Source organism: Xenopus laevis, chromosome 5L (assembly GCF_017654675.1).
Source record: "Xenopus laevis strain J_2021 chromosome 5L, Xenopus_laevis_v10.1, whole genome shotgun sequence".
Classification (NCBI taxonomy): Eukaryota; Metazoa; Chordata; class Amphibia; order Anura; family Pipidae; genus Xenopus; species Xenopus laevis.
This window is the reverse complement of record NC_054379.1, coordinates 104,716,845-104,726,715: the sequence shown is the minus strand read 5'-3', so window position 1 is coordinate 104,726,715 and position 9,871 is coordinate 104,716,845.

Below are 9,871 nucleotides of genomic sequence, written 5' to 3'. Positions count from 1 at the left end.
TACAGAGCAGAGAGGGGAGTGGACTAGGGGTAGCAGGTAGGGTAGGCATGTACCTAATGCCCCTCCCCCAGCTTTGCGCCCTAGACATGTGCCTACTCTGCCTACCCCTAGTTCCCGAGAACTCCAGCAGATCACTGCAAAAACTTGTATTCTAGGTTGTGGTTAACATGTTAACAGACCACAACCAACCTGTTTGCCTATGTTTTTGAGTATGTTACATAATAATTTTGCCTCATTTTCCTTAAAAACCTGTTCTCCCCTGTAAATGTGTGTTCCCACATTTGAAGGTTTTTTTCGTTGTTTACACCATTTCTACAGAAAACCCAATTTAACGTTCTACCATTTTTTTTAATACATATGTGACTGACCCAATTTCTCTCCTTTATAAACATGTATATCATACCTTAACTTACAAAAACATATCCTTTACTGATGCCAGTCCAACATTCACTCATATGGTTACAAGTAATTTCTCAACTTTTTAAGTCAGAAATGGTGGTTTCAAATGAGATGATAATTTGCTAACATTGGAGTGGGTAATCTTCTTAAAGATCCATCATTGGTCATGTTGCAGCATTGTGGTGGTAATGCAGTTCCGTATGATAACGTATTGATACCGCAATGCCCTATGTTTCTGCATGCAAGCCAATATACTGGCCTCTAAATGTATAGACTTGCCCCATCCCTTTCATGACATCACTGTGGGGGGGCGGATCTATAAATAGAGGAGGAATCGCGGGCCAAGCCGGGTGCGGATTGGGAGGGGCAGGTTAGAGTCGGGAATTTTGTGACCCACAAACCACTCATTCCATACCCCAGTAGAGCTTACAATCTAAGGTTCTTATTACATATATTTGGAGACAATTATGTATGTTTTAGGAGTGTGGGAGGAAAATTTAGTATCCAAAGAAAACTTATACAGACTCCTTGCACATAGTACATATGTTAATAATACAATATTTTAGAATATAAACCATAATACCACATTTTCCCCTCTAGGCAAGAGTTCATCATGGACAATACAGTGATGACAAACAGCCATCAGGGTTTTTTTTTCAGGACAGGCCATGTCAAACTAATCTAATACATTACAGTGATGAAGTAAGCAGGGAATTGTCCATTTAAATGTAGTTGATGCAATATATTTCGGCATTTCAAAGACCTTTGATGCAGTTCCCCATAGCAGATTACTGCAAATAAAGCAGAAACAAGTCTTAGGAGGAAACATATGACTCCAAACAGAAAACTGGCAAAAGGACTAAATAAAGAATAAATGGGTTATTTTCACACTGAACTAAAGTTGTAAGCGGTAACATAGATACATGTATGGTTATGCACTTTGGGATAAAGAATAGAAGTGTTTATTCAATTCAACTATAAATGGAACTGTCAAAGCTTACAGTAACATGTAACTACAAATATTTATGAATTTCAGTAAACTGAAGCCATTGTCTGTACTTTGTGGCAATAAAGAGATACACTGTATATAGTAGACTAGATATAAAGATGTAAGCATGTAACTACCTAGGGGTACTGTGGGCAGGGGCTCGGATATACTGTATGTGTGCAGCTGGCAATATGGAGTTTCAGGAAGATATGCATGTAAATCTATCTATTGACATAGTTCTACTTGTATATTCAGTTCTACACATTTTCTATACTACAGTCAATATCATCAAGCTTGCAGGGGGTTCATCAACTAGTGCCGTGTTAAGGTAAGTTTCCTTAATTCTGCATAATGGGTCCTTAATCTGGGCCTTCTGGGAAAAGTATGTTCATCTTATTAATAATGTCATCTCCTTCCATGATATGTTTCAGAAGATTTTCAATGCTCCTGTGTATGTGAATCTCACCTGATCCAATGCCATACCGATACATTCTTATTTCTTGAAACTTGTTTGTGGTTTTATTTGGCCCTTATTTGGTGTTCTACAGCCATGTTTTGAGATGCACTGAGAAGATGACATTGAAGAATTGTTATATTTTTCCCCTTATATCTGAGCCCTGGATGAATTAAAAGGGGTGAGAATTTTCAAAAATCTGGTCTTGACATTCAAGCTGTTTCATAAGAACCCGAGAGGGTGATAAATAGAAGATGACCATAAACATACATTTAACATCAGGGATGGATATTATGAATTGTCGCGCTTGCCTTTTAGCTTATGAAATGCCTTGTTTTTTCTGGAGGTTTACAGTAACATCTATAGGTGCATTCTGGGTTGTTCTATATTTGTATAATACTGTGATCTTCTCCAAAGACTTGGCTATTCACCATCTCCATGTATGGGAAGATCTCTCGTGCTTAAAGGAACAATACCACCAAAAATAAAAGCTTTTTAAAGTAATTAAAATATCTTGTACTGTTGCCCTGCATTGGTAAAAATTATGTGTTTGCTTTAGAAAGACTACTATACAGTAGTTTATATAAAAAGGCTGCTGTGTAGCCATGGGGACAGGCATTCAAGCTCAAAAAGAGAAAAGGCACAGGTTACTTAGCAGATAACAGATAAGATGTGTAATAGAGCACAATGGGATTCCACAGAGTGCATCTATCTGTTATCTGCTATGTAACCTGTGCTTTGAATGACTGCCCCATGGCTGCACAGCAACTTGATTATATAAACTATTGTAGTCTTTCTAAAACAAACACATCAGTTGTACTAGTGCAGGGAAACGGTACATTACATTTTAATTACTTTAAAACACTTTCCTTGTTTGTGTCCCTTTAACTATTTGTATGCACAGCTTGAGAAATGTCATCTCATCTGGGCTACATTATTTCCCGAAAGAGCTTTGATATAGATCCTTCTAAAATCACTTTTATCCTTTACCAGCCGCTACTCAACTGCACTGAAGCAATCCAAGGTTTCACTGCTTATGCCATGTACAGACAGTCTGTTAAAGAGTTCTGATTTCTAATAGTCCTGATCCTGGCCCTTGATAAGATAAAGAGAAAATCAGCCAGATATTGTTCAGACAGGTTTAAAACTCTCATCAGGGCAATGACCACATCAGCTCTTTGATGTGGTCTTTGCCCGTGTTGACCTGTATACCTTTTTTTACAGGAAAGGAAAAAGAAACCCCACCAATAGTTATGATTCTAAGGTTGACAGGAAAATTCTAATAGGTGATGCACCCTACTTATTTAACACCAATAATTCATAAGAAATTATACTAAAAAAAGAGATTTTAAAGTGCCAGTGCCATTATAACCACATTAACTTTTCCTGAATACTTTAAGATTGAAAAATCTAACTAATTAAATTCATTTGTGAGATAATATTACTCCTTAAATTCATCCATAAATAGAAAAATTCATTATTTAAGTAAAGTGCAGTGCAATAATTTAGAGTATTAGGCCCAAAAAATTAATTAGTTGAATTAAAAAGTAGTTAAAAATGACCAAACATGGTAGTGGGTTAAAAAATGTAGTCACAATCCAAAAAATTAGATAGTAGAAATTAGAAACAATAGATGGTGGAGTTGTCCCGTAAACTAGCTACCTGATTTTTTTCTAGAGCCTGGGACACCACAAAGATAAGGCAGGACAGGGTAACCGGGGCTGTGGCCTTGGTATTTAACTTGCCCTAGATGTTTTAAAAGAGGCTAAGTAACCCTAAAAAGCCACAAACCGTCGGCCCCTTAGAATGGAAAGAAGATTATAAGAGGTTGTATAGAGTAGTAGAGGGTTTGACCCAAAAAAATCTTGCCCCCACTTCCGTTGAAAAAAACCCAACCAGACTATTAGTTATAGACCGAATTTACAAAAGGATTCAATTTGAGCAAAAGAGGATTACTGAGAACGCCGACGTACGTTTCGCTAAACAGCTTTCGCCTTGACAAAGCTGTTTAGCGAAACGTACGTCGGCGTTCAATAAATGCAGCATAATACTATAATACATTCCCCTCTTGTTTTATATTTTCCTGGATCTTATGCCATTTTTTATAGTCCCCTGAAAAACATAAAATGGGGGTCATATTGTAAACAGATTAGTGATTAGATTAAGATCAGCAGTCCAAAAATCGTGGATAGGATGTATCCATATTATTTATATCTGTGTATTGTCAGAATTGCACATTTGACCAATATTGATGTGCATACTTTTTCCTTTCCTGTAAAAAAAATTTGTTTGTTGCTCTGACTTTGTCAGACCTCAACTAATAGTTGTGAAAGATCTTTTTTGCGTTTGAATAAAGGCACCTCTTTTGGGTTATATATGACCTGTATACCTTTGTTATGATCTGATCATTTGGTCCTCAGATCAGTGTGATATCGCCCATCAAGGTGGGCATATCAGGGAAAGATCTGCTAGTTTGTGACCTTTGATTAGACTCTCCAGCAGGGGGGCTGTGTAAAGGTGACACCTCTTATCTAGCTTAGTCACACCATTTGGGCAGGGAAGGTATAGCAGTGTGTTTCTTTGGAACAGTTGAACAAATGAAAAGAGCTGTGAAGCTAGTGGTGGTGGTGGAGGGGGCAGTTATGAAAATAGATGGAGTATAGGAAAGGATCCATATCCTCTCTGATAAAGGGTTCACCCCTCATAAATCACATTGCTTATGAGGAGAGAGAAAACAGCAGGGTCATATTTTCATAATAATATTGGGTACTCGTAATTACCAATATTATATTGCAGAAACAGGCCTGGAACGGACAACCATCTACAGGAGGTCATAAATTGTGTTTCTGGGAATACCTACCGCATGCATACAGTAATGGGAGTGAGGGAAAAACCTAACCATTGCAGCTCATACTTTGAGGTTCTCATTTCCTTTGGGAGTATGTGCCTAGTTTTCCAACTCTTGCCTCAAGAGGACACAACAAAAAAATCTAAATCGGTATGTTTGGGGTTTCTCAGTTTTTATTCCCTTTAATTTTACTTACTGTTTGCAATTCCATATTTATTCTTGTATGTCTCCTTGTAATATATTTGTGTATATAGATGCACTCTCTATTTTGTAATTTTAAATATAAACATTGTATTCGTTATCTTGTCCTTGCATTAGTGGAAAAGGAAAGTTATATATTGACATGCTAATTAACTGGTCCACTGCTAGCAGAGAGTGATTGATGCAAGTTAACCCTTTGGCGTGAAAGTAAAATATGACATGTAGAGGGCAGGAAAATAACCAATTAGGTCTCTATCCACCTATTAATTAAAGGGGAATTTAGGCTTCCAGACCAAAATTTGATAGAGGCCCACATAACACAGAAACCCCTATGATGTCCAACACAGTTACCTGTTTATTCAAAAAGTATGAATACTTGCCATTTTCTATGCTGAAATCCAGCTGTTAACAGTTCTTCTCTTTCTGCATCATGAAATCCTGGCAGGGAAGGAGGGACTAAACACTGATGTTACAAATTGTAACAACTACTCCACAGCTTACAATCAGCATGCAGGAACTACATAGCCCACAATGCATTGCACTATGATGTTCCTTCCCTTATTGAAATTATGTGTACATGGAATTGTGGGGTTTGGAGGATGCAGGCTAAGGACAGCTGCCTGTTGATACAAAGTAACAGAAGTCAGCCAGCTCAGCAAAGTAGTCAGACAGATCGGCAGAAAAGAAGGGGGGGATAGGCTTAGTGAACTGTCAGAAATCATTAAAAATCATGAAAAGTCTGCCTATTTTTTAAATGATGTATATTGCAAAGTTGCTTGAAATTATGTTTACTTTTCAAAAAGCTTAAGTTATGTTATAGTGGAGTTCCCCTTTGAGGATAGATGGTGGAAACAAGTGATCTTTCTGGGTGTTGGTATATTTTCAGGCATCTGACATAAACCGTGTGTAGAGTGGATGAGGGACTGAACATTTAACCCCTTGTCGCTATACCCAGAGTCATGTGGGGCTGAGAGTGCTGTTTTTGTAACATTATCCCAATCATGACCACCCATGCAATAACTTCCTTACCACTACCTGCCCTAGATCCATAATCACAGGAATGCTGTGTGTATGTGCCTGACTGGAACAAATGGGTTAACACTAACCAGATGTGATAATGTCATTACTAAAACCATTGTACTTTTTAAAATAAAGATGGTGGAACCACAGAAAGAAGACAAAGGTATGCATATCAATATTGGTCAAATGTGCAATTCTGACAATACACAGATATAAATAATATGCATACATCCTATCCATGATTTTTGGACTGCTGATCTTAATCTAATCACTAATCTGTTTACAATATGACCCCCATTTTATGTTTTTCAGGGGACATAAAAAATGGCATATGATCCAGGAAAATATAAAACAAGGGCGAATGTATAATAGTATTATGCTGCATTTATTGGTGGGACCCAGTGGCGCAACTATAGAGGAAGCAGACCCCACACACAAAAGTGTATTGACTTCAGCTCTCCAGTGTTTTCCATTCACATGCCATTAAGGATTTGGATTTGTTTGGGGCCGAATGTTCAGCAGCCTGCTGACTGAATCTTGCAAAAACAAAAAAAAAACAACTTTGGTATTTGGTTGAAGTCCAGCCAAAACTTGGATTCTGTGCATTCCTTGTGAATAATACAGTGAAAGCATTCTACAGCTGTAAATCACAAGAAAATATGGAAAAATCAATTGGAATGTGTATATAAAGTACACAAAATAATATGCAAGTGGTTAAGCCTAGTTAAAATATGAATAATAAATGTCTAAGGCCTTGACCACTACCTGCCAAATGTCTTTAATTTACATTTCTCCCCTAAGGGTAAGGTCATACCTGGAGATTCGGGGTGATTTAGTCGCCCGGCGACTAATCGCCTCTTCTTTGGGGTGACTAATCTCCCCGAATGGCTTCCCCCTGTCTTACGCTTGCTATAATGCCTGCGGCATGGCACTCGCAACCCTTCATTTTCTGAAGTCGCCCGAAGTTTCCTTGTGAGGCAACTTCGGGCGACTTCGGAAAATGAAGTGCCATGCCACAGGCATTTTTTCATTAAGCCGTTCGGGGAGATTAGTCGCCCCAAAGAAGAGGCGATTAGTAGCTTGACAGCTAAATCTCCCCGAATCTCCAGGTGTGACCTTACCCTAAGGTTTTTTTTAACCAAACCAATCCTGATACAAAACTTTTAATTACTTCAAGGTATTCCCCAAGTTCAGTGTTACCATGGGCTCAAAATGAAAAAGGGCTTTCCTCAACATCTACAAAAGCATACTGCAATTAGAAAAAAACACACAAATTGACCTCTAACAGATTACTAGAGTATGCACGGCAGAAATATGGTTAGTCTGATGTAAAAATACTTTTTGTAGGTCTGACCTCCCAAGAGATTGCTCTTATTGATTGTGGTAAACGGCAGGTACTACAATAGTATGGTTCACAATCTATACATTTGCATTAAGTAGGCTTCAGGCTATTGATTTGGGTGCTATGTGAGGACTCTAAAAGCTGACTATTTTCGGTATTGCTAATTTATGACTTTCTCTTGCATATGTGCACAGAACATTCCTTGCATGCGGACCTTTATATCTGTATATCAGAGTGGGGTCTTCCACACTGTTGCAAATGATCAGACAGACTACAATAACAGGAACTCCCAGGTCATAAAGAAGGCCCTATGGTTTTCATATATTGCTTAGGCTAAGAACCTAGCATGACAACACTCAGTCATATATGTAAATAGAAAAGGGTACATCCAATAAACTATACATTTATTCTACAGTCTTAAAGTTCCACCTTTAAGTTCACTTAGAGTATGTTATAAAATGGCTAATTCTAAGATACTTTTCAGTTGGCCTTAATTTTTTCTTTGTTACATTTTTTTTTAATAATTTGCCTTCTACTTCTCTCTCTTGCCAGCTTTAAACCAGGGTTCACTAACCTTGACATCTAAAGAACCCTGGTATCCTTGAGATTATTAACAGTGTTTCAATTTAGTTTACACAGTGGATAAGGTTACATTCTACGTGGATACATCAAGTGGTAACTATAACTGTGAGAAGCATATATCTGGGAAATCCTATATAAGGCATAGAGAGTAAGAAGTTTTATACAGTCACAAACAAGGTTTCTTTTCTTTTTCGTCTTTGTATTAAATTCTTAGTGATGCTCCTTAAATTTCTGTTGAGTCTGGGCATATATCTCTTGAAGGAGTTGAATTCCTTTGTATTAATAAACTTTTTATTACTCAGTTTTCTATTTAGGTGTCTCCTAATTATATTCCAGTCTTTTATTCAAATCAGTGTCTGGTTGCTATGGTAATAGCAACCAGATAGCGACTGATATTCTGAGAGCTGCTGAATCAAAAGCGAAATAACTCAAAAGCCAACCAATTGCAAATTGTCTCAGAGTATAACTCTCCCACGGCAAATCTTAATTTAAAAGCAAACAATACCTTTAATTTAAATACAAGTGGAAGGTTGGATTTTCTAAAATATCTTGTCCTGGAAAAAAAATAGCATAAAAGGGGGTGATATGGTTGTTTATATAGATGGAGATATATTGGTGCATTATCTCAGAGGCAGGGGCTATGAAATGGTTATTATTAGCAAGTGACAATAAGAAATACCCCACTTTTTCCTTATGCATGAAAAATCCTGTACTTGTAAATCAGGTTATTTTGTTAATTTGAGGGAAGAGTTAGCTAAATAATGGATTAAGGTTGGAACATATGGAAAGAGATAGGATAAATATATGTTGGAGTGTTTGAGTGCAGGGATTTCACAGTTTAAAGGGATACTGTCATGTGAAAACATGTTTTTTTCAAAATGAATCAGTTAATAGTGCTGCTCCAGCAGAATTCTGCACTGAAATCTATTTCTCAAAAGAGCAAACAGATTTTTTTATATTCAATTTTGAAATCTGACATGGGGCTAGACATTTTGTCAATTTCCCAGCTGCCCCAAGTCATGTGACTTGTGCTCTGATAAACTTCAATCACTCTTTACTGCTGTACTGCAAGTTGGAGTGATATCACCCCCTCCCTTTCCCCCCCCCCCCAGCAGCCAAACAAAAGAACAATGGGAAGGTAACCAGATAGCAGCTCCCTAACACAAGATAACAGCCGCCTGGTAGATCTAAGAACAACACTCAATAGTAAAAACCCATGTCTCACTGAGACACATTCAGTTACATTGAAAAGGAAAAACAGCAGCCTGCCAGAAAGCATTTCTCTCCTGAAGTACAGGCACAAGTCACATGACATGGGGCAGCTGGGAAATTGACAAAATGTCTAGCCCCATGTCAGATTTCAAAATTGAATATAAAAAAATCTGTTTGCTCTTTTGAGAAATGGATTTCAGTGCAGAATTTTGCTGAAGTAGCACTATTAACTGATGCGTTTTGAAAAAACTTTTTTTTCTGATGACAGGATCCCTTTAAGGGCTTTGAATTTAATCTGCTGCTTGATGTGATGCTAGAAGAGTATACATGAGATCTGCACAGAGAAGGAACAGGCTGTTTTTTGGGGGTTTTTTTTAGGTAAAGAGATGATGCTCATAGTGGAATTTATAACATGCAAGCAAATCTATGCCATGCTACGGAGTGCATCAGACGCCAGCACAATGTTACAGATGCCCCTCCAGTCCAGTTACAATGTACTCCATTCATGTCAATAGGTGATTTATAAAAACGCCAGTGTATGTGAGGCCTTAGCATTTGCTCACCTTTCCACAGCTAATTGATAAAAGAATGTCAGTTTGGGGGTTAAAGAGGAGAAAGAGACTGTACTAAGCATTGCACTGAAGGGGTTCCTTGGTCTGATTGTCAGTGTGGGTAGTGCTTCTTGCACATAGATCTTCTAGCACCCAGGCCTTACACAGCTAGGGTTGCCACCTTTTCTGGAAAAAAAATACCAACTTCCCTATATTTTTATGGTTTTTCCCTATAAATAACATTGGCATCAAGTAATATTTTTACCGGCCAGGC